Consider the following 23,013-nt stretch of genomic DNA (forward strand, 5'->3'; position numbering starts at 1 on the left):
CTCTGCCTAAGAGGGAAACTGATTGTGCTTTGAGGCTTAATTGGAGGCTTTTGTGAGAGGACTTGAAGTGTTCTTAACACATCAGGCAGGCACATTGCCCCAAGCCCACACCTGACTTCTCTGCTTAATCCTCGGCCTTAGCTGACTTCTCTTCCTTCCCCTTCTAAAATGCCCTATTCGGATTTGAGCCACACACTCACTGGTGGAACATCTTTTGGGTTCCGCACTGAACAATGATGAAGTCTTATAAAAATCAAAGGGAAAATTCACACGGCAGGCAAAGATGATCAAACCCAGAACTACAAACTCATCATCTTGAAAGAACTGATACCATATTCAAACCTAGACGCTCATGAGCAAAAGAGTCTACTTTTTCTGTTCAGACGAGCTAAGGTCCTGGAGCTGTTTCTCTTGCTAGGACAACACAGATTCCAGTTACTATTCAGGAGCCCGTGATTGTCCACAAAGAGATTAGTTCCACCTGTTAGTCAATTAAATCGCAATGGGTCATCGGTGCATCCCACACCCTACAGCCTATATGCCATAGAACTAATGACAAATTTACATCTATAATAAAATTTTATATACTATGGGGAGAAATGGAAATGACTGACTTTTGCATGATGAGTTTTAAAAAAAAACATTAAGCCAATAAATCATATAAAACTGACCATGGAATGTGTAAAATAAGTAAAAATGCTAGTTTTTCCCAGTTGTGAAGTTCTTTGACATGCCATTTAAGTAGAGCTGATATGGTTAATTGCTCTCTTCTGAGCAAAATAGATGAGCTAAGAATTCATCTTAAATAACATTTGGTTATTTAGTTGGCTGCTCATTTGGATTCTGAAGTGCAGGCAGAATGTGCTCAAGTCAGTTTGTAGCAGTGGACTTTATAGTGGCGCTGACAGATCTGTCACTCATTGGCTGGGAAGCATAGCAAGCAAGCTTGAGATTGTGTGTTAAGTACCAAATAAGTAAACAATGAACACAGCGGTCAGGCTCAGTCCTGTATTCACCCACAGACTCTGTAAGCACACTTGAGGTATCAACCCAGTAATACCCCAATGGAATAAAAATGAGCTGAGAGGAACGAGAGTAGGGAACACATGCATTAAAAAGAAAAAAAGAAATGTTTTCTCAACATCAGCTTGTGTATTTGTACACAGAACGCAAGAAGCAAACAGATGTGAGGGCCCTTGAAACTTAAAATATAGCTGTGTCCTGGTCATTTCTCTGTCACAGCAAAAGAATGAGCCCTTTTCAAAGCCCTAGTCTGAAGGAAGAGCTAACATCAAACGGCCCCAGAACAAGCAGGAGATTAAAGCCCGAAGCTATTCAACTTCCTGCCTTGTAACTAACTAATCTCCTTAGAGATGGGAGAAGATGAGGGGCCACTGTCAGAAAAGCTTTCCAGATCAGAAGCAGGGCAGCCCGTGGCCGGGAGCGCAGAGCTAGCGAGGGACGCCCCTGGGACCCGGCGGGGGAACTCGCGGGCCACCTCCCGCACAGCTCGGCACACCTGGCATCAGCCTGGGAGCGCAGGGCTTTCGGGCAGCGGTCAGCGGACGGGACTGGCTCCATTGCAAGGGCTCCTTGTAGCCGGGACCTCTGCACTGTGCTGCTCGCCACCTGCACGGCCAAGGGCACCTCCCCACGCCTGCCCTGCCCCCCGGGCTCCAACTTGAATTGCTGGTTTCTAAGCACTCTCGGGTCCTGCCAGCTCCTGGGTCTGGCGCTCCCTCTGTTCCATTCCCAGCTCAGCCTTGGCAGGCCCAGGCCCTGGCCTCAGCTGCCTGCCATAATTCAGAGTCCTGGCGTGGCAACAGTGTTTAACTAGGAACATAAAAGTATTTTGGAAAATGACTGGGGCAGATATGAGGGTATAAAGCCACTTCCAGAAACCAGCAACACAACCCAGGACCTGGCATGCTGTTACTTGATGAAATTTAGCAGAAACTTAAGAAAAAATTTTAATCTGCTCCTAGCCACCTCTTCCTCCAAAAAAAGTCAGGTGTGTGTATCGGTCAATCTGACATTCATATACACAGCTGACCGGCTTAGGAAACTTGGAATCTTTTTCATACTTAAATTTAAGAAATGAAGTACCTAAAATACTCATGTTGTAGTACCCTCAAATACTCACATCACAAAAATAAATTATCAGAATGAACTCACTTCTACCCAAGAGATACTGAGACAATCTACTTAATAAATATAGTAATGACTTATGCAAGAAAACACAAAGGATCTCAGAGCACACAGAAAGTAGAATGAACAGATAATGCTCATTTCCTGTGAACATTGTGAAACCCTCTCCTGTGTCATCAAAATGTAGCAAATAATACTCCCAGGTAACTTAAAGTTGAAACTGAAGAATAATGTAGTCTCTTTATATATTCTACAGCTAAAAAAATACCGACTCTGTGTCTCTCCTCTGTCCCACAGCTGAATTCCATTCAAAGTCATAATCTTATTTCTGTTTCCCTAAGAATAAGAGGTAAATAACTTTGGGACTACCAAAAAAAAAAAAAAAAAAAACAACACTCACAGGATTTAGCATAAGGCTAAATAAATGCCTCCTGAGGGGCGGGTGTTGTGGCAGAGCTGGTTAAGCTGCTATTTGGAATGCCTGTGCTAATATGCACGGGGCAGGATGCAGGTAATGGCTTTAGTGTTTGGGGGTCCCTGCCACACACATGAGAGGTCCAGGTTGCATTCCTGGCTCCTGGCCTTGGCTTGGCTGCTCATGGGCTGTTGCAAGCATTTCTACCTTTCAAATAAGTAGGTAAGCTAGAAAATAAAAGTGCAGTCTTGATAAATGCCTGTTGAATGATGGATGAATGAAGGATAACTCCTCTGCTGATTGCTGCTGAAAATTCTAAACCCAAATCAGGTTATTTACTTATTTTCACATCTGGTAGCACAGAAGATTTTCCTCAGTCTAAGGTGGTAGTTAAATGTCTGTCCAGTGATATTTTCAAAATGAAAAGACACATAGGATTCAGATTCTTTTCGAAAGTCAAACTAGTCTGATTGGGCTAGTTTCTTCCTCTTGTGCTCTGGCTGCTGGAACTGATTAAGAGGTGTGAACCGCCCTGTGGAGCTGCTGTTTGTAGCCGTGAACCTGAAAGTGGCCAGGCTGTTTCTCTTGGCAACCAAACTTCAAGGGAACTCAAGGAGGCTTCTCTTGAATGTGTCTTTGGGGCTCTGTATATCATTATTACTGTTACAACTTGAGATTCAGTGGCTCCAACTAGAGAGAGAGAAGAGTGGAGATTTCATATCTCCCTCCTCACTAGAGTCTCTATGAAGCCAAGGGAGAGAGACCGACCATGGAGGTAGCTCAGAGCAGTAAATTACTTTATGAGACACACTGGACCACAGGCACAGTGGGAACAGTGCCTGCACCGGGTGGAGTGAAGACACTCACAGGAGCTACCCCAGTGCTCCCGCCGCAGCTGGGCCTGGACAAGGGCAACTATGTCCCACTTTCCATCAATTCCCACTTGCAGCTCTACATAGTTAACAGCTAGTTTTCACATCTAATACGTTTACCCACAAATCCAAAGGTTTATGCCAATATACAATGAAAACAACAGTGAAAGCAACTAGATCAATTAACAGTGAAGATTTTGCCTTAAAAAATACAACTTCTAAATTCTGTAAAAGGAGCACATTTTGGCTAAAGGTACATTGTAATATCTCACTGTGCCCCTAACAGAGGAGAGTGACAAAAGTATTAGAACAAGAGATCAGGTCTGAAATCCAAGCTGTAGGACTGACTTGACTGTGTGGTCTTAGGTAAGATGCTCAACTCTATATCTGAGTTTCTTTACCAATAAAATGAAGATACTGTAAAAGGGCTTCTAAGGATTAAATAGAGAATGTATAGCCAGGGCAGAAAGCAATACTGGCATGCAATAAGCATTTATTTTATTTTTTAAATGATTTTATTGATTGTTTACTTGAAAGGCAGAGTTACAGACAGAGAGGGAGAGACAGGGAGAAAGGTCTTCCATCTGCTGGTGCACTCTCCAAATGGCCACAATCGCTGGAGCTGGGCTGATCTGAAGCCAGGAGCCAGGAGCTTCTCCTGGATCTCCCACGTGGGTGCAGGGTCCCAAGCACTTGGGCCATCTTCTGCTGCTTTCCCAGGCCATAGCAGAGAGCTGGATCAAAAGAGGAGCAGTCAGGACTAGAACTGGTGCCCATATGGAATGCCAGTGCTGCAGGTGGAGGATTAACCTACTGCACCACAGTGCCAGCCACACCATAAGCCTTTCATTACTACTAGCAATACCCTACTGTAAGTAGGATACGGCTGTGGAAAGTGGACACTTGTTTGTCCCAAACAAATGCAGGATACCATTGATGATCATGTGCTTCAGCTGGGGGGCCAGGCAGTGTGGAGAGGTTTTAGTTCTAAATTTAAAAACACACAAGTAATAACATAGGGATAAGCAAACAGAGCCATGAAACAGAACAAGCCACTATATAATATATATGTGGATAAGTAGACTCACATGTATAGTTAATTGATTTCCAGTTCACTTAGTGAGAAGTCAACTCAATGGGGAGAGGAAAATATTTTTAGTAAATGTTGTTGGGACAGTTGAAGAACAACATAGAAAAAATAAGCTTCAATCCCTAGTTTATTCCACATACAAAAATTAATGTAAGATGGATTGTAGGCTTTAAACCTAGAACTGAGAATCATAAAGCATATAGGAGAAAGCAGAATTTTTTTTTTTTTTAAACAGGCAGAGTGGACAGTGAGAGAGAGAGACAGAGAGAAAGGTCTTCCTTTGCCGTTGGTTCACCCTCCAATGGGCGCTGCGGCTGGCACACCGCACTGATCCGATGGCAGGAGCCAGGAGCCAGGTGCTTTTCCTGGTCTCCCATGGGGTGCAGGGCCCAAGCACTTGGGCCATCCTCCACTGCACTCCCTGGCCACAGCAGAGAGCTGGCCTGGAAGAAGGGCAACCGGGACAGAATCCGGCGCCCCAACCGGGACTAGAACCCGGTGTGCCGGCGCCGCTAGGCGGAGGATTAGCCTAGTGAGCCGCGGCACCGGCCCGAAAGCAGAATTTTTTAAAAAGATTTATTTATTTGTTTGAAAGTTAGTTACAGAGAAGGAGAAGCAAGAGGCAGAGAGAAATCCTCTAACCACTGGTTCACACTCCCCAAATGGCCACAATGGCCAGGGCTGGGCCAGGCCAAAGCCAGGAGCTTCATTTGGGTCTCCCATGTGGGTGCAGGGGCCCAAGCACTTGGACCATCTTCCACTGCTTTCCCAGGTGCATTAACAGGGAGCTGAGTCAGAAGTGGAGCAGCCGGGACTTGAACTGTTGCCCATATGGGATGCAGGCACTGCAGGTAGCAGCTTCACCCCCATACACCACAGCACTGGCCTAGAAAGCAGAATATTTTTAAGGCAGAAAAATGTTGGTTAGATTAGATACAAGTAGTATTGACTTCCTCCCCTCAAAATTCATAGGTCAGAATTGAAATGAAAAGTTTTTGTTCATTAAAATGTACCATTAAGGGGAGGCACTTGGCCTAATGGTTAAAACAGCTATTAAAATGCCTACATCCCCCTCCAGAGTACCTGGGTTCGAGTCCCCGCTGCAGTTCTGACTCCAGATTCCTGCTGATGCAGCCCCTGAGAACAGTGATGATAGCGCAAGTGACTGGGCTCCTGTCACTGGCACAGGAGACCTGGGTTGAGATCCTGACTCCAGGCTTCAGCCCCAGCAAGAGGCCAGAGCAGGCAGTGGAGGAGTGAACTAGTAGATAGGAGCTCTTTCTCTCTGAAAAAATAATTTTTTAAAAAAGTTTTAAGTCACTCTTTTTTTTTTTTTTGACTTTTTGACAGGTAGAGTCATAGACAGTGAGAGAGAGAGACAGAGAGAAAGGTCTTCCTTCCGTTGGTTCACTCCCCAAATGGCCACTACCGCTGGCGCTGCGCCGATCTGAAGCCAGGAGCCTCTTCCTGGTCTCCCATACAGGTGCGGGGCCCAAGCACTTGGGCCATCCTCCACTGCACTCCCAGGCCAAGCAGAGAGCTGGACTGGAAGAGGAGCCCATAGGGGATACTGGCGCCGCAGGTGGAGGATCAGCCAAGGTAGCCACGGTGCCGGCTCTTAAGTCACTCTTAAAATGAACAGACAAGTCACAGGACAGGAAAAGTAATTATACACATATAGCTGATAAAGGAATTATATCTAGACTATATATATATATATGTATAAAATAAGCTACAAATTATCAATAAAAAGACAATGATTTTTAAATGGACAAAAAACTGGGAGTTATAAAAAAATAGGGAACAGGGTGGCCAATAGGCTGCGTGACATCAGTAGTCATCATTAAAGACAGAATGAGATACCATTTCATAGCCATTAGAAAGGCTAAACAAAACACTGGTGATGTTACTTGTTGAGGATGTAGAATATTTGAAAGTTTTACCCATTGCAGTGAGAAGGCAAAATGTTACAACCAATTTGGAGAGCAATTTGGAAATTTCTTTTTTTCTTTTTTTTTTTTTTTTTTTTTTTTTGACAGGCAGAGTGGACAGGGAGAGAGAGAGACAGAGAGAAAGGTCTTCCTTTGCCGTTGGTTCACCCTCCAATGGCCGCTGCGGCTGGCGTACCATGCTGATCTGATGGCAGGAGCCAGGTACTTATCCTGGTCTCCCATGGGGTGCAGGGCCCAAGCACCTGGGCCATCCTCCACTGCACTCCCTGGCCACAGCAGAGAGCTGGCCTAGAAGAGGGGCAACCGGGACAGAATCCGGTGCCCTGACCGGGACTAGAATCTGGTGTGCTAGTGCCGCAAGGCAGAGGATTAGCCTAGTGAGCTGCGGCGCCAGCCTGGAAATTTCTTAAGATGCTAAACTTTACATTTACCCTATGAATTAGCAATTTCACGAGACACAAAAACATATGTCCTCCAAAACAGCCTTAGTCATGGAAGGCAAATATCGATGAACCCAAATGTCCATCAACCCAAATGTCTATCATTAGGAGAGTGGATAAAGTGTGATGTATTCAGACAATGGAATACTATAACAACAGAAACAGGTGACACACACAATAATGTGGGTGTGTCTCAAAAACATCATGCTCAGGGCGGGTGTGGCATAGCACATTGAGACTCCACCTGCAGCATTGGCATCCCATATGGGTGCGGGTTCATGTTCCAGCTGCTCCACTTCCAATCCAGTTCTCTGTTAACGTGCCTGGGAAAGCAGAGGAAAGTGGTGCAAGTGCTTTGGCCCCTGCCATCCACGTGGGAGACCTGGATGGAGTTCCAGGTCCGTGGCTTCATTCTGGCCCAGCCGGAGCTATTACAGCCATTTGGAGAGTGAACCTCATGAACGAGCAACTTCATTCTTTTTTTCTCCTTCTTTCTCTGTCACTGTATAAACCTTTGAAGAAAAATCACGCTAAAGGAAAGAAGCAAGATTTATACGAAATCCAAGAACAGGCAGAACTGAGGCTGGCATTGTGACACAACAGGTTAAACCACTGCTTGCAACATTGGCAACCCATATGGGCATGCCAGTTCAAATCCCAGCTGCTGAGCTTCCAATCCAGCTCCCTACGAATATGCCTGGAAAAGCAGTTGATTGAGGTCCCAATACTTGGGCCCCGCCACCCATGTGGGAGACTTGGATGAAGTTCAAGGATCCTGGCTTCAGTTTGGCCCACCCCTGGCTGTTGTGACCATTAGGGGAGCGAACCAGCAGATGGAAGATCTTGCTGGCTTTCCTTCTTTCTCTATCACCTTGAATTTCAAATCAATCAAACATTCAAAAATAAATCTAAAAAAAAAAAAACAGGCAAAACTAATCTATGGTGATAGAATTTCAGAAAGTGGTTTTTTGTTGTTGAGTTTGGAGGCATGGGCAAGGTTGCCATGAGAATTTTCTGGAATAATAGGAATGTTCTATGTCTTATTTTGGCTAGTGGTCACACAAGTGCATACACTCAATAAAACTCATCAGATTGAGCACTGAAGAGCTATGGATGTCAGTCTTTGTTGATTACACCTCATATAGACACACAAGGCCAGGTGGCTCAGTATCTGCCCGCAATAAGCTCGCAACAGAGTTAAGGACAAAAGGTACTACCCCATGTAGATTATTCAAGAAATCAAATGATGTGTCTAATAAAGTATTTGTGCAGTGCAATGCATTCAGACTGTTTCCCGTGAAGCTGGTTGACTGCATGATCTGGGCGTGGCTTGCAGGGCACAAAGAACCTCTTCTGGCCTTGCCTCCCTGAGGCTTCCAGGGGTTGACTGAAAAGGAGCTGGCAGGTGGCTGTGGAGGGAGCCCAGGATTATTCAATTCTTCCTCCTCTGGCCCTGCTGGCCTCCACTGTGATTGTTTTCTCCTGTTTACCTGTGGCTTCCAGCCCAAGGCGGGCCCTTGTCCTCTTAGCACTCCCCACAGGGATTAGGCCTCACTCAACACTCAGCAATGTTTTCATTGCCGACGCTGGAGCTGCACAGGATGACTAATAAAAACAACAACCCTCCCCAGGGCTCTCACTCCTGATTTTGAGACCAGAAAGCAAAAATCCAAATTGTCTTTTCCCTCTCATTTTCTTCTTCTGTTACCTTTCTGGATTTGTACCATGGGGCAACCGTGCTTTTTAATTTGTGATGGTCTAATTGATAGTGACATTGGCTGAAACCTAAAAACCATTCAAGGGAAACCACTGCTGGCTCGCTGGGACAATGAATAGGGGGAAGCGCCCTGACACCGTTCACAAAAATTCAGGGGGTGCAGGGAGGGAGAAGCCAAGAACAAGTTCTTTATTTGGGGTATTGTTTCCGTTTCTAAACCATTCTATCATGTGTCCTCTTTTCCCTCACAAAGAGAATATTGTTCCTTTCTTTCTGCCAACAGACCTAAGCTGATGAGGAGTCGGGCAGAGGGGGGGTGTTTAAGAAATGGAGCAGGGAGAAAGGTGCACAAAATGGTTCATTTTATGAGTTGAACACATGGAAACTAGAGAGGGCAAAGGAGCTGTCGCGTTACGTTGTTCCTCTGTCATTTAGAGCAGATTGAATCACATGGAGCTGACGGAGATAGTTTGCAGGGGAAAAGGCAATGCCTAGAGCTGCCCTCCAACTTGTTGCTTGTGTATACCGCATCCAGGAGAAACACTTAATACATGTGATTAAAGGTAGGAAACAACCCAACTGATAATCCCCTGGACACCCCGCTCAGTGTTTGTACAGGTGCTGTTGTCATTCCACCCTAATTCCAGAAAATCAATGAGCCTTCCCACTTGGAGACGAGATCCCCTTCGTGCGTTCCCTCTTGCAGTCTCTGAGAGATGGATGGGATCCTGCCAGCTTTTTAGCTGTCTGACTTCTAAAGTGTCCATACCCCAACCTTGTTTTCGGGTCCCAGCCGACTACCACCTGGTTCAAGGATCCTCCGAGCACCTCTCTTGTCTGCACTCCCTGCAAGTCCTCCCACCTTCTGCTCGCACTGTACCTGTATGCTACTCCCTGAGAGCACTCGGAATCTTTCTATCTCCTGTAAGCCCTGCAGTTCTCAGCTGAACAACTGACTTCCGAGTGAGGTATCTGGCATCTCCTCCAGGTAGGCTGGCCCATGACTTTATCACACATTGTATGAATTTCCATAAAGCAATTATTCCTTGAGTCGCAGTCGCTTATTAGCCCCTCCGTCTATGGGTTCCAAGAAGGCAGGAATGGTGTCTCCGCCTAACTGTCTATGCAACATGATCTCTATGCATGGTATACAACACACATTCTGTACCTGTGTGTACCAGGAGATCGCTATGGACCTCCTGTGTATTTTGACTGTTGTTATGAAGGTGAAGAAGGCAGATACAATACTGCATGAGACGGTACAAAGAAAGTCACGGTGGTTAAGTGTGGACGATTCTTCTGAGCAATTTGTTTATAAAAAAGGAATAGAGGTGAAATAGTAAGTGGGGGTGGGGGGAGAATCATGATGGAAGAGGGGGAAAAATCATGATGGAAGAGAGTGGGGATTTGGGGGAACTGTGTGCGGGTATGGGCAATGGAGAGGAGCCAGGAGAGAGACACTGGAGACAGAAGGGAGGAGTCACAATAAAGAGATCAGAGTCCTGAGGGAGACGGGAGGGACTGGGATCAAAAGCACAGACAGGGACATTTTGGAAGAGAATAACATGCTGGATAAAGAAACAGGGGAAGGGGTCGGCGCTGTGGCATAGCGGGTAAAGCCGCCGCCTGCAGTGCCAGCATCCCATATGGGCACCAGTTCGAGTCCTGGCTGCTCTATTTCAGATCCAGCTCTCTGCTATGGCCTGGGAAAACAGTAGAGGATGGCCCAAATCCTTGGGCTCCTGCACCTGGGCAGGAAACCCCAAAGAAGCACCTGGCTCCTGGCTTCGGATCAGCGCAGCTGCAACCATTGTGGCCATTTGGGGAGTGAGCCAGAGCATGAAGACCTCTCTCTCTTTCTCTGCCTTTCCTTCTCTCTGTGTGTAACTCTTTCAAATAAATAAATAAATCTTTAAAAAAAAAATAGGGAGAGAGACAAGAGCATTCGTGATAGTACAACCAAGTGGGAATAAGTCCATTAGAGCTTCACCCCGACCTACCTTCTTCATCAAACACTCCCTGCTTGGAATCAAGCAAGTCAGAGGACGTTCCAGAGGGCTGCAGGAGGGAGGAGGTGCAGGAGACTTGCACAGCCGCTAAGTTAACTCGCGTGGTTCTTCCTCATGCCCGCTTTTCAGCTGTCCTCACTGCAAATACTCCTGCAGCCCACATTAACAGGGGCAAGCCACAATAAAGAGTTCACTAAGCAAACCAGACAAGAGTAAGAACTGAACTGAAACCAATAGGTTCCCGTTGAACCTGTCATGGAGGACGGAAAAGTCCACGTGAGGTTTCACTCGCGAAGTTGGAGTGATTACTGCTTTTAGAACCAGGAACCGAAGGACTGAAGATGGGCGAGGGACATTTCTCTGGCCTGTCTGATCCCCCAGTTCTGTACGAGGTCTGGCAGGGAAGGGCCCCTCTGAGCTTGAGAAACAGAGAGACCGGCGCTGGCCCAGTGGGCAATGTCTTCTCATTCATCCAACCATGTCTGCGTGCAGCTTGCCCCGGGAGCCGCAGACAGACACAGAGCATCCTGTATATAGTGTCTCAGAAGACACGCTGTGCAGCAAATGCCAATTATATAGTTATGAACCTCATTAATGCTACAAAGACAACATTTGAATGCTAAGAGCATACAGCAGACGTAGCCAGTCTTTCTGAGAGCTTCATGGGTACAAGGACATTCTCTTTGGCGGGGGGGGGGACCAGCGTTCCAGCAGACGAGAGGATGCCAAAGCCTGATGCAGCGTCAGAGAGAGAGAAGACCCCAGGGTGAGCGGCACACCCCCAACAAGGATACCAGCGCAGCAGGGTGAGCACAGAGAGGTGGGTACAACTGACCTCACAGAGACCTCAGGTTGTCCTGCTGAAGAGTTTGGTTTTCATCTAAGGACAAAAAGCCACTGACAGTTTTTAAAAAATTCAGTTTATCTTGAAAGACAGAGACAGACACAGACACAGGGAGAGCCTTCCCCTGCTGATCTGCTCCCCACATCACAGCCCATAACAGCCCAGGCCAGGCCAAGTCAAAGCCAGCAGTGTGGGACTGGATCTAGGTGTCCCACATGGGTGGCAGGGACCCAACTACATGGGCCATCATCTGCTGCCTCCCAAGGTGTGCGTTAGCAGGAAGCTGGAATAGGGGGTAGAGCTGAGAATCAAACCAATGTCCCCTGTATGGGATGTGGGCATTCCAAGCAGCGTGAAATGCTGGTCGCACCCTGATGGTTTTGTGCAAATGAGATTTATACTTTGAAAACAGCCCTGGTGTGCAGAGTGGAAAATAGATTGGGGTGGGAGCATCAGGCTTGGGTGCTGGGAGACTTGTGGGGAGGTTATTGTCAAGCTTCAGGAAGACAGGTGGATGTGGCTGGGCCCAGGGTGTGGTGCTGGAGACAGGAGCAGCAGATGGACGGGGAGGGAGACGGGCCCAGAAGACTCCCAGGAGCTGGGGGAGGAGGGAGAAAGTCAGTAACGGGCAGGGGAGGACAGGAGGCATGGAAAGGGAGGGAAACACACCAGAGGGCCTCCTCCCCTCCAGCCCTGCACCGGGCAAGGCCAGGGTGGAAGTCTCACGCCCGTAGCCCACTCCCGTCCTGCCGGGCACCGTGAGCCATTGGCTCTCGCAGGCCACTCGCAAGCGGCTTGTTCTGTGGGCGTCAAAAGGCCGCGTGACTTCGGCTCACACGTGTGTACTCGTGTGCTAGCTGACAGCGTCCGAGCCTTTCTTTCCTTCTGGGCTTGCCTGATATCCCACTCTGACAACAGGAACAAACAGAACTCTATGATTTAACTTTTTTTTTTTTTTTTTTTTTTTTAGCTCCCAACAAGTCTTTTTACATAATCTTCAACAATAACGCGCCTTTCAGTGCCTGGGCACAGGCTGTACTCTGTGCCTGGAGACACTTATCTGCCACGCTTAGATGAAAAGATAAGCAGTTCGTCTGTAGATAAAGCAGGAGGCTGCTAACACAGCGCTGGCTCCGGCTGTTCAGCAGGGGAGAGGGCCGGCCTCAGGATTTGCCCCGGGCTGTCTTAATCCCACTTCGCCCACTGTGGCTGTTTACTCTCAGTGATGGGTTTGACACCTTACACAGCACGGCACGGGCACGCTGCCGACTCCGTGCTCTTTTCTTTAAGAAGACAAGGCAGGGATTCAAAATTCAAAAGGAGCAGTAGCTCAGGTTCTAATCCCAAGGAGGAAATCTTCCTGTTGCGTGATGAAATCCGAGCAGCGGCGGACACCTCACCAGCCCCAGCCCCAGGCCCAGCCGAGAAACTGGCACATCCTGGCAGTCGGGCTGGCTCAGTCCTTTGGCTGCCCTGCTCTAACCACTGGCCATAGGATTCCAAGGGCATTAAGGTGAAACAGGAATCTGATGGCCTACGTTCCCGTCCTAGCTCTGGCACTAATTAGCAAAGTCACCTTGAACAGGTTAGCAGCCTCGGTGGCCTCGATTTTCCAAAACGGGGTGGAACGGAGCAGAATATCTCAACATGAAGCTCAGCGCAGCCTTCACTGTCTGGGCACAGGCAAAATTCCATCCGGATCAATATGGCGCTCTGAGGGTCTCGTTTCATGATCATCTCTTCCTTTCTGATGAAACTGCCTCCCTAGAGGAGTCACTGCTCCCTCCGCACTGCAGAGTTCGTGAAGGGTGAGAGGAGAGGGCAGGCTTATTATTTCTCTCTTGACAAGGGCAAGGCGAGGCGGCAGGCTGTCTCGTTCACCCCTGGACAGTGTCTGCCACAAGAATGGGCTCTCAGATGGTGCTTGTGGCGAGGACCAGTGAGTGCTCAGGCACAGACGGCCCTGCAGGGAGAACAGGAGGCTCTCCGCGCATAAAAGGCAAGGTGGGGGCCCTCACGGCAATTTCACCCAAGAGAGAAGAGTCCTTTATGTTCGGAGAGCGTCTAAGCGGCTGGATCTCAAAAGCAACAATTCCGTGTGCAGAACAGGAAGCCGTGTCCTGGAGAGAGCATGCTCGGGCGCTACGTTCTGCAGGTTGGAACATGTGAAACCTTCAAGAGCGCCAGTTTTTCTGGATAGAGTCATAGATAGCACTATGATTTTCATGTTAACACAAAATATGGGGGCTGGTGCTGTGGCACAGTGGATTGAAGCCCTGGCCTGGAGCGCCAGTATCCCATGTGGGCGCCGGTTCTGATTCCGGCTGCTCCTCTTCCAATCCAGCTCTCTGCTGTGGCCTGGGATAGCAGTGGAGGATGGCCCAAGTCCTTGGGCCCCTGCACCCATGTGGGAGACCCAGATGAAGCTCCTGGCCCCTGGCTTCGGATCTGTGCAGCTCCGGCCATTGCGGCCAACTGGGGAGTGAACCAGCAGATGGAAGACCTCTCTTTGTCTCTACCTCTCTGTAACTCTTTCAAATAAATAAAATAAATCTTTAAAAAAAAAAGACAAAATATGTCCATGTTATGAAGTGGAATGCAGAAGCAGCATGACTTGGAGAGATAAGAAGTGAGACGTAGAGGTGGTGTGGAAACAGCAGGAGATGGGGGCCAGGGAGGAGTGCGCTCCGTGCACCTGCCCATCTGACTTTGGGAAACGTACTTCACCAATTCTAAAATGCTCTGACAGTGAGCCACAGGAAAGGGTTGACAAGTCCTCTTATCTCGCTGTATCTTTTGATATGTTTTGTCATTGCTTCGAGCTGCTGTCTGGCCTTAGCCGTGACTTGTACTAGCTACACAGGAAAGTAAGAAATCTCTAAGACCAGACACTCCAACAAGATACTGCTTTTTCCATTTCTACCATCTTCCTCTCCCTCTCTTCTCTTTCTCACTCTCTCTCTCATATGTATGTATATATAAACAATTATATATTACATGAAATATTATTAAAATGTAATTTATATGTAATAGTATTATATGTGTACACACACAAAGGTATTTAAAAAATTAGTGGAAAATGGAGTTAAAAGGTAACCGCGGGGGCCGGCGCTGTGGTGTAGCGAGTGAAGCTGCCACCTGCAGTGCCAGCATCCCATATGGGCGCCGGTTAGTGTCCCAGCGGCTCCACTTCCGATCCAGCTCTCTGCTATGGCCTGGGAAAGCTGTACAAGATGGCTCAGGACTTTGGGCCCCTGCACCTACATGGGAGACCAGAAAGAAGCTCTTGGTTCCTGGCTTCTGATTGGCACAGCTCTGGTCATTGCGGCCATTTGGGGAGTAAACCAGCAGTTGGAAGACCTCTCTCTCTCTCTCTCTCTCTGCCTCTCTATAACTCTGCCTTTCAAACATAATCTTTAAAAAAGGTAACTGCAGGGGCTGGCACTGTGGCATAGTGGGTTAAGCTGGAGCTTGTGACACTGGCATCCCATATGGGTGCCAGTTGGAGTCCTGACTGCTACACTTCAGATCCAGCTCCCTGCTAATGGTCTGGGAAAAGCAGTGAAAGATGGCACAAATGTTTGGGCCCTTGCACCCACGTGGGAGACCTAGAAGAAGCTTCTGTCTCCTGCCTTTAGATTGGTCAAGCTCCGGCCATTGCGGCCACTTGGGGAGTGGACCTGTGGATGGAAGATTTCTCTCTGTTCTCTCTCTCTCTCTCTCTCTCTCTCTCTCTCTGTGTGTGTGTGTGTGTGTAACTCTGCCCTTCAAATAAATAAACCTTTTTTAAAAAGATTTATTTATTTATTTGAAAGTCAGAGTTACAGAAAGAGAGGAGAGGCAGAGAGAGAGAGAGGTCTTCCATCTGCTGGTTCACTCCCCAGTTGGCCGCAATGGCTGGAGCTGTGCCGATCTGAAGCCAGGAACCAGGAGCTTCTATGGGGTCTCCCATGCGGGTGCAGGGCCCAAGGATTTGGGCCATCTTCCACTGCTTTCCCAGGCCACAGCAGGGAGCTGAATCAGAAGTGGAGCAGCCAGGTCTCAAATAGGCGTCCACATGGGATGCAGATGCTTCAGGCCAGGGCGTTAACCTGCTGCACCACAAGCACCGGACCCAATAAACCTTTTTTTAAAATAGATAAATTCAGTCTATTTGGTCACAAAACATTTTTGAAGCCCATGTATAGTTTTATTATGATACACATTTACATGAACTTTTTTTTTTTTTGATAGGCAGAGTGGACAGTGAGAGAGAGACAGAGACAGAGAGAAAGGTCTTCCTTTTGCCGTTGGTTCACCCTCCAATGGCCGCCGCGGCCAGCGCACTGCGGCTGGTGCACTGCGCTGATCCGAAGGCAGGAGCCAGGTGCTTCTCCTGGTCTCCCATGAGGGTGCAGGGCCCAAGCACTTGGGCTATCCTCCACTGCACTACCTGGCCACAGCAGAGAGCTGGCCTGGAAGAGGGCAACCGGGACAGAATCCGGTGCCCCGACCGGGACTAGAACCTGGTGTGCCGGCGCCGCAAGGCGGAGGATTAGCCTATTGAGCGGCGGTGCCGGCTACATGAACTTTTTTAAGTTCATGTGTGTGTGTGTGTCTGTGTGTGTAAATGCGTCCAGTTAATCCTGCTCCCACCTTGCCTTAAGCCTTGTTCTGCCCTCGCCTGCATGTTCTCAGGACATTGTTGGCCTCTTCAAAGCCATTCACTTGCATGATGATTGCTCCCCACCTGTCTTGACCTTCTGCCCAAGTCCTTGGGCCCCTGCATCCATGTGGGAGACCAGGAAAAAGCTCCTGGCTCCTGGCTTTGGATCTGCACAGCTCCGGCTGTTGAGGCCAATCGGGGAGTGAGCCAACGGGTGGAAGACCTCTCTCTCTTTCTCTCCCCCTCTCCCTCTCCCTCTCCTTCCTGCTCTGTGTAACTGACTTTCAAATAAATAAATAAATCGTTAAAAAAAGAGAGAGGCACTGTTTTTTGATTATGGCCCTGTCTAAATAATGTCAGAGTTTGTGGACTCAAGAGGCTTCCATAGCCTTGGCAGCTCATGACAAGAGACTCAGGTGATCACTGATGTCATAAATCAGAGTGTCAATTGTTAAATCAACAACAGGAGTCACTGTGCACTTGCTCCCCATGTAGGACCTCTGTCCTTAATGAATTGTACTATGAGAATTAATTGTAAAACTTGTCTTCAAACAGTACTTTATACTTTGTGTGTCTGTGTGGGTGTAAACTGTTGAAATCTTGACTTAGTATAGAGTTGATCTTCTGTATATAAAGATAATTAAAAATGAATCTTAATTAATGGGATGGGAGAGGGAGTAGGAGGTGGGACGGGAGGGCGGTATTGGCGGGGGGGGGGGGGAGAACTGACATATTCCTAAAGCTGTACCTATGAAATTTATATTTATTAAATAAAAGCTTTCTATAAAAAAGTCGCTAAGTTTTGCAAGGACATCCTAATGGAGTACACATTGAGTAAATGGTTATATGTATGTGTGTGTGGAATTCTAGAAAGGACTCTCAATTTGGGATTAAAACTATGAGACTTGTGTACAGAAGCCTACAGCCTCTGTAATCGGCAGTTCCTCAGCTTCATTTTTCCAGTCAGGCACTACAGAACTGACTACCAAAATTGTCCATGAGGCCATGGGCCCCAGCTTTTTGATCCCACTTTCTCTCTTTTGCTTTTGAGGGCAAAAGTGGAGGAATGGAGAGAGAGCGTTATTTGGTCCCTTCAGTAGCTCCCAGAGTGAAACAGATCTGGAATGCTCAACTGCAAGACGCATATTTGAATGCTGGCAATTAAGACAACTATTCATGTTACTTAGGAAGACACACAGTTAACAGGACCCATGCGTGTACCCTTGGCTGGGTTCTTCACAGAATCCATGGAAACCTTGAGCCCCGAAGCCAGCCAAACCAGAAGTTCTCTTATTTCAAAGGAGGCTCCTTAAGATTTATTTTGTGTGTGTGTTTATGCCTGACTCTTGAGGTTTTAACATCAGAAAAATTTTTAAATATGAAAATTATGTTAAATAAAAGTTTTGAGCTATTGTCTGACTGCCCCCAAGTCCAGCCCCACTGCATACTGGGAAGAGAGGGAGGAAGGAAACACATGGTAGTGCCTTTTATTTTTGAAGTATGAATAGTTAAAATGTTAGCTCATTTGAGCAACACTATTATCTGGAAAGAAATCATGGGGAGTGTAGATTTTCTTTTTTAAAAGGAAGAAATTTGAGACCATGGGTTAAGGGCATCCTAATTTTCTTTTTCACAAACCTAAACTTTATGTCATTACTTTATTGTACCTCTCAGAATTTCTCAATCCTCTAAACAAAAGGGTAGAAAGTACCCGACTACAAAAGACTCTAAATCCTTTCTCTGTGTCAGAATACAATACCAGCCCCTTGTCCAATGGCATAGGACCATGCCTTCTCTGAGTCCCAGCAAGAACACACTCATGTTTCTAAGCTTGCAACATGTTCACCAGGTAGCCTATCCGCACTTTAAGCAATTCAGCAATAGTAAATGAGATTTAGACCTCCGACCCAGTTTCTAGATTGATATAGGTTGATACTTTGCAAAGTATCTTAAATCTTTTTGGAAAAACAGGATTCCAAAGTTCTGACCCTTCACTGGTACTCCGAATCTCGAAACATGTTCCATAAGTTTGTGCATGCCTAAAGATTTCTGAGGATTCAGACCTTGGAAGGAAGACACCAGTTCAAACGAATGGCAGCTTACTCCTCTGGGAAGGCACAGGGGAGGAGTCCAGCTTTAGGAAAACACAGATCTGCTTTTGAAGACTTTTACAACTTATATGTCCAAGGGCAAGTTATCTTATCTTTTTAAGCTTTTAGCTTCCTTGTCTACAAAAAGGAGATAATAAATGCCTTCCTCATTGGATTATTGTGTTATCCAAGATAAGTAAACACCTAGAACAGGGCTGGTGCCCCCACAAAATAGGATACCCCCCAGATAGCAATGCAGAGACATGGACGCAGCCACAGTGACTGGAGAAGAGATATGGTGAGAATGCTTTGAAATAGACATCAGCTAGTAGAAGAAAAGCACTAGATTCTTTTTTCAAATGATTATTTATATGGCTTGTATTATCCTTTTTTCATTCATTAAGTCTCAAGTTTTCAATTCTGTGACTATTTTAACAATATAATTTTACTTCAAAGTTACCCTAAGTGGTATATATTGCTCAATTTAAGTCTTTATGGATATCCTAAGGATAGGACAATGAAACATAATGGATTTGAAACAAAAAACCTTGGCACTACCAAATCTATGAATATAATTCTCTAATTATTACTCCAGGGCAAGATATGATCTTCCATAAAATTTCAAATTAGTTTTCAGAGGACAAATTTTCTAACTTTTTGCCAATTTAAATATTAGAATTGGAGCCAGCGTTGTGACACCATAGGTGAAGCCATGACCCTGGACATTGGCATCCCTTATGAGTACTGTTTCAAGTCCTGGCTCCTCCACTTCCATTCCAGCTCCATGCTAATGTGCCTGGGAAAGCAGCAGAAGATGGTCCAAATGCTTGGGCTCTTGCCACCCACCTGGGAGTTCCAAGCACCTGCCCTTGGCCTGACCCAGCCCTGGCTGTTTGGCCATTTAGGGAGTGTAAGATCTCTTTCTCTCTCTCTTTGTTTCTTTCTGTAACTCTGACTTGCAAATAAATACATCTTTTTTAAAAAATCAGAATTAATCTTGCAAGCATCCATAAGTTATCCTTGCAATTGAGCTATGTCAAATGAAATCTTAATCTTGGAATTTTGCTAATGAAAGTATGTTTCCATTTACAAACATTTCTTTTTCCTCTATGTATGCCTCAGGAACAGTAAAGTTCTTCTGGTCACCTTTCCTTATTTTTGTATCCCCTAGAGAAACCCAACTATTCTTTTGTCACGTTTATTGGCGAATAGCCAGCAGCGGCCTGATGTGCTCCCTGCACCTCTGAAAAAACTTTCCATGCCATCCCTGTGGTCAATTCTTCATTTGCCTTTCTCAGATATTTCTGTCATTTTATCCAGCTGCCTCCCAGCTCTTAATGACATCCACAGATTATTTGGTGGCCCAGAGCTGACATGCCTAGAACTCAGGGGCCTTTGCCAGGCCCTTTTGCATTGGGATCTCACAAACGAAGTAAAACCAGGCCTCGATTCCTCTTGGATGGAAAATCAGAGGGCAAGAGGATGCTGAATTATTTAGAGGATGATACTCTTTCCAGCAATCAGCACTGGACCAGCCACCTCTTGTAGCCCCAGGTTGAACCGGAGGCCACCCACCGGGATATGTAAAAATGAAGTGCTGCTAGCTTCCCCTGTGAAAATGCTTCATCTAGCTGACATTCTGGAGGCCTGAGGAATTCCTGTATTTCAAAACCAACTTAAAGCGCAGTCTCTTTTGTGCTGATTTATTTGATTTTCAGGAAAAGGAAATCATGCCTACGAACCAACAGCTCCTTCAGCCTAGATGTGGACTTTGTCACAAGTGAAGCAGTATCTATTGTTAACAGATTCACCAGGCTGCTTTAGCGTACTTTTTTTTTTTTTTTTTTTTTTTTATGCAACCATGAGCCACACAGACCACTGCTAGGGAGTACACTAGAAGCATTATCAGCCCAGAAGGTTCTCCATCACCTCTGACCACAGTGAGATGGCAACTCTGGGCTGTGGTGGGCGGAAGACACCAGGTTACAGGAGTGGGAGGATGGCTCAAAGCAAGGGAGCTCCTTAAGGGCGACCCCGACTCCCCCCCGGGCCGAGGGACTGAGCAGAGCACTGTCTCACTGTCTGCATGAGAGGGTCTCATTGTACTCAGCCCCACACTCAACTTTCAGCAGGGGACAGAACTAGTTAACTCTTTCTTGTCCACAGGGAATAGTGGTGGCCTCTGGACCGTTAGCCTTCATCCAGTAGGATTTTTTCTCTAGGTAAAGTGTGAAAAGTTTTAAAAGACAGATATTTGGATATGGGCAAGTGTGGAAAAATTGAAAAATAGCTTAAGTTTCTTCCATTTTGCTGCCCTGGTCATGCCTTCTAAAAGTTAACGTAGCACAGAAACACAGCAGGCCAGGCTGAAACCAAGACACGGCTTTAACCTGCTAAGCTATAGGGGCTTCCCAGCCGGGAATCTGCCTGGCCCCCAATCGTAGTTAAGGGGCTGGCTTTTATTCCGGAGCCAGATCCCACCCTCTCGCCCCACCCCCATGCGCGCAGGCGCCCGCACGTACACCTCGGGCCGCAGAGCAATGTCAAGCGTGACAGACAAGGAAGGAAGGGGCGATGACTGGAGGCGCGGAGGGGGTGATTTGGACAAGTGGTATTGACACAGCATTCTGCTTCCAGAACCGCGGAGCGCTCCACGCAGATATTATCTCCCTAATCCCCAGCGGAGCTTTCGCAAAGCGCCTGTGGCTGGGCGAGGGTGAGGCCGGCCGCACGGAGGTGGTGCGGACCGCGGTCCCGGTGGAAACACGACCCCGGGGCCCCTGACGCACGGGCCTTTGTCCCTCTCGCCCGACCTGGCCGCCTTCCCGGCAGGTTAGCTGATCTGCTGGCGACCTGCGTGCCTCCCGCCTACGTGCAGCGGGCGACCGGGGCAAGGCGGCTCTTCCCGGTCAGCACGGGAAGTTCACGTGCACGCCGCCGCCGCCGCCGCGGGCGGCCGGGATGGCGTCTTCCCAGGGAGCACAACACACTGGGCCCCCCCCCCCCCGGTGGGCCTGCAGGCGGGAGCATGTGTCCCCTGAAATGCTACCGGCACAGGCCTCAGAAGGAAGGGGGAGCTGGTCCCGAGGAGGGGCGGCCCTTTGCACTGCCGGCCCCGGCGGAGGCGAGGGGGAGCCCCTGGCGGAGTCGCGGTGGCTTCCACCCAGGAATCCGCTCGCGCCGCCCCGCTGAGACCTGCCGGCTCCCCCGGCCCAGCCGCCGCCGAGCAGACGGCGCGCCGCGGGCCCAGGGCGCAGGGGCCTTGTTCGGAGTCGCTCAGTCGGCAAATGAAGCGCCTGCAGCGTGTGATCCCGCGTGGGGGCGGGGGCGGGGAGGCGCGGGGCTGCCGGCGCCCGCTGCTCTTTCACAGCCCCAAGCCCTGCGCAGCCGCGGGCGGCTGGCGGCCTCCGGCTTCCCCGAGGCGGGCTTTCTGCACGTGCACGCATCCCGCAGGCTCCTGTGGGCGCGGGGCCTGGGGGAACCTGTCTGGAAAGCCCGAGCTAACCAAACCAAATTCGTCCTGCAGGCGGTTGGAGTCTCCCTTTTATTGCCTGGGTACACTAAAGGGGAATTTCCCAAAGGGTCAATTAGATACTCACCCTTTCCCCCAGTGACATCTGAACAGGCCAAGTGGGTGAGCCCAAGTCTACTGGGGCCTAGGGTGCTTCTCCCAGTTCCAGGAATTAGTCGCTTGCCAAGCACATCCCACTTTATCCCCACAGGAGCCACGGAAATATGGCTTCTTTCACTGTCACCTTGATTCCCCCTGAGCTCTTGAAAAAGACAGGAGGTCGTGGCCCCTCTCAGCATCACTCGTTCCTCCTGGCCACCAGGGTCTCGGCTAATTGGCGTGTGATAGCCGGGCTGCCTAACCTGTGTGTTGACCCCAGAAACAGGGCAGCGCCCCGCGGGATCCCGGCACACCCTCCCACCTACCTTCCGTGGCCCCGCCGCCCGCCGGCTTGGCAGTGTGCTTTTCTGGTTACACGAGTTCCTTCTTCCAGCAGTCAATTTTCTGGATGGTCAGGTAAGATTAGAGAGGCTCAGAAACTTGCCCAAAAGGCACGATTCCTAAGTGGCAGGTCTGTGCGATGCCAGGCTTTTAAAGGGTTCTTCAGTCTTGGCCAGAGAAAGTCCCGATCAAAACTGTGTGTAACTAAAAGGACAGAAGGGCAGTGGGAGAGCCGGGAGGTCTTTTTCTTTTGTTAGATATGCGTTCAGAAGCCCCGCTGGCAGAAGCAGCATCCCTGCTTCTCACTGCTCTCACTGGAGGGCCCCTGAGTTAGCTTTTACCGCTGAGAGATTCACTCCCTCCAGGGCTGGAGGTTGCAACAGGCAACAGAGAAAGCCAAGTGCTTTCTGCGGTCACTCTTCACTCCTCAGATGTGGACTCGGACTCAGGGGGAGGTAGTCATCGCGCTCCATTGTTTAGGGAATAATGACAAGGGTGGGGGGAGTCTACATGGTCAGGACATATGTGGTTTCTTTGAACATTTGGGTCCCCGGGTGGTTGTACTGCAGATGCAGAGGCCGAGGATACGGCCAAGACGGTAGTGTGAAGTCAGTCGTTCCTTCTTCAGAATCGGACGCCGGGAGACCATCTCCGAGACAGGATTCTTAGCTCACCGTGAAGCTTCTGAAGCTGCAAAGTTAGGGGTCGTTTATTTACTAGATCCACTTCAGCTTTAGCTACTATGTCTGCAATGCCGTTTGGTAGGGGTTTTCATTTCTTTCAAAAATAAGGCCTAGGGCAGATGCTGGCCTACTGGTTAAGACCCTGCAGTCCTCTGT

At 48.2% G+C, this 23,013-nt stretch overlaps 1 long non-coding RNA gene across 1 annotated transcript in view; it reads right to left on the reverse strand.

Moving 5' to 3' along the window:
* The window catches only part of LOC138849931 (uncharacterized), a 69,156-nt gene extending 46,540 nt beyond the window's left edge, over nucleotides 1-22,616 (reverse strand). The window contains exon 1 of the long non-coding RNA XR_011389171.1: nucleotides 22,159-22,616. This is a non-coding gene — a long non-coding RNA (uncharacterized lncRNA). The remainder of the gene's footprint in view (nucleotides 1-22,158) is intronic.
* Between the last annotated feature and the right edge of the window lie 397 nt (nucleotides 22,617-23,013).

Source organism: Oryctolagus cuniculus, chromosome 6 (genome assembly GCF_964237555.1).
Source record: "Oryctolagus cuniculus chromosome 6, mOryCun1.1, whole genome shotgun sequence".
NCBI classification, from domain to species: Eukaryota; Metazoa; Chordata; class Mammalia; order Lagomorpha; family Leporidae; genus Oryctolagus; species Oryctolagus cuniculus.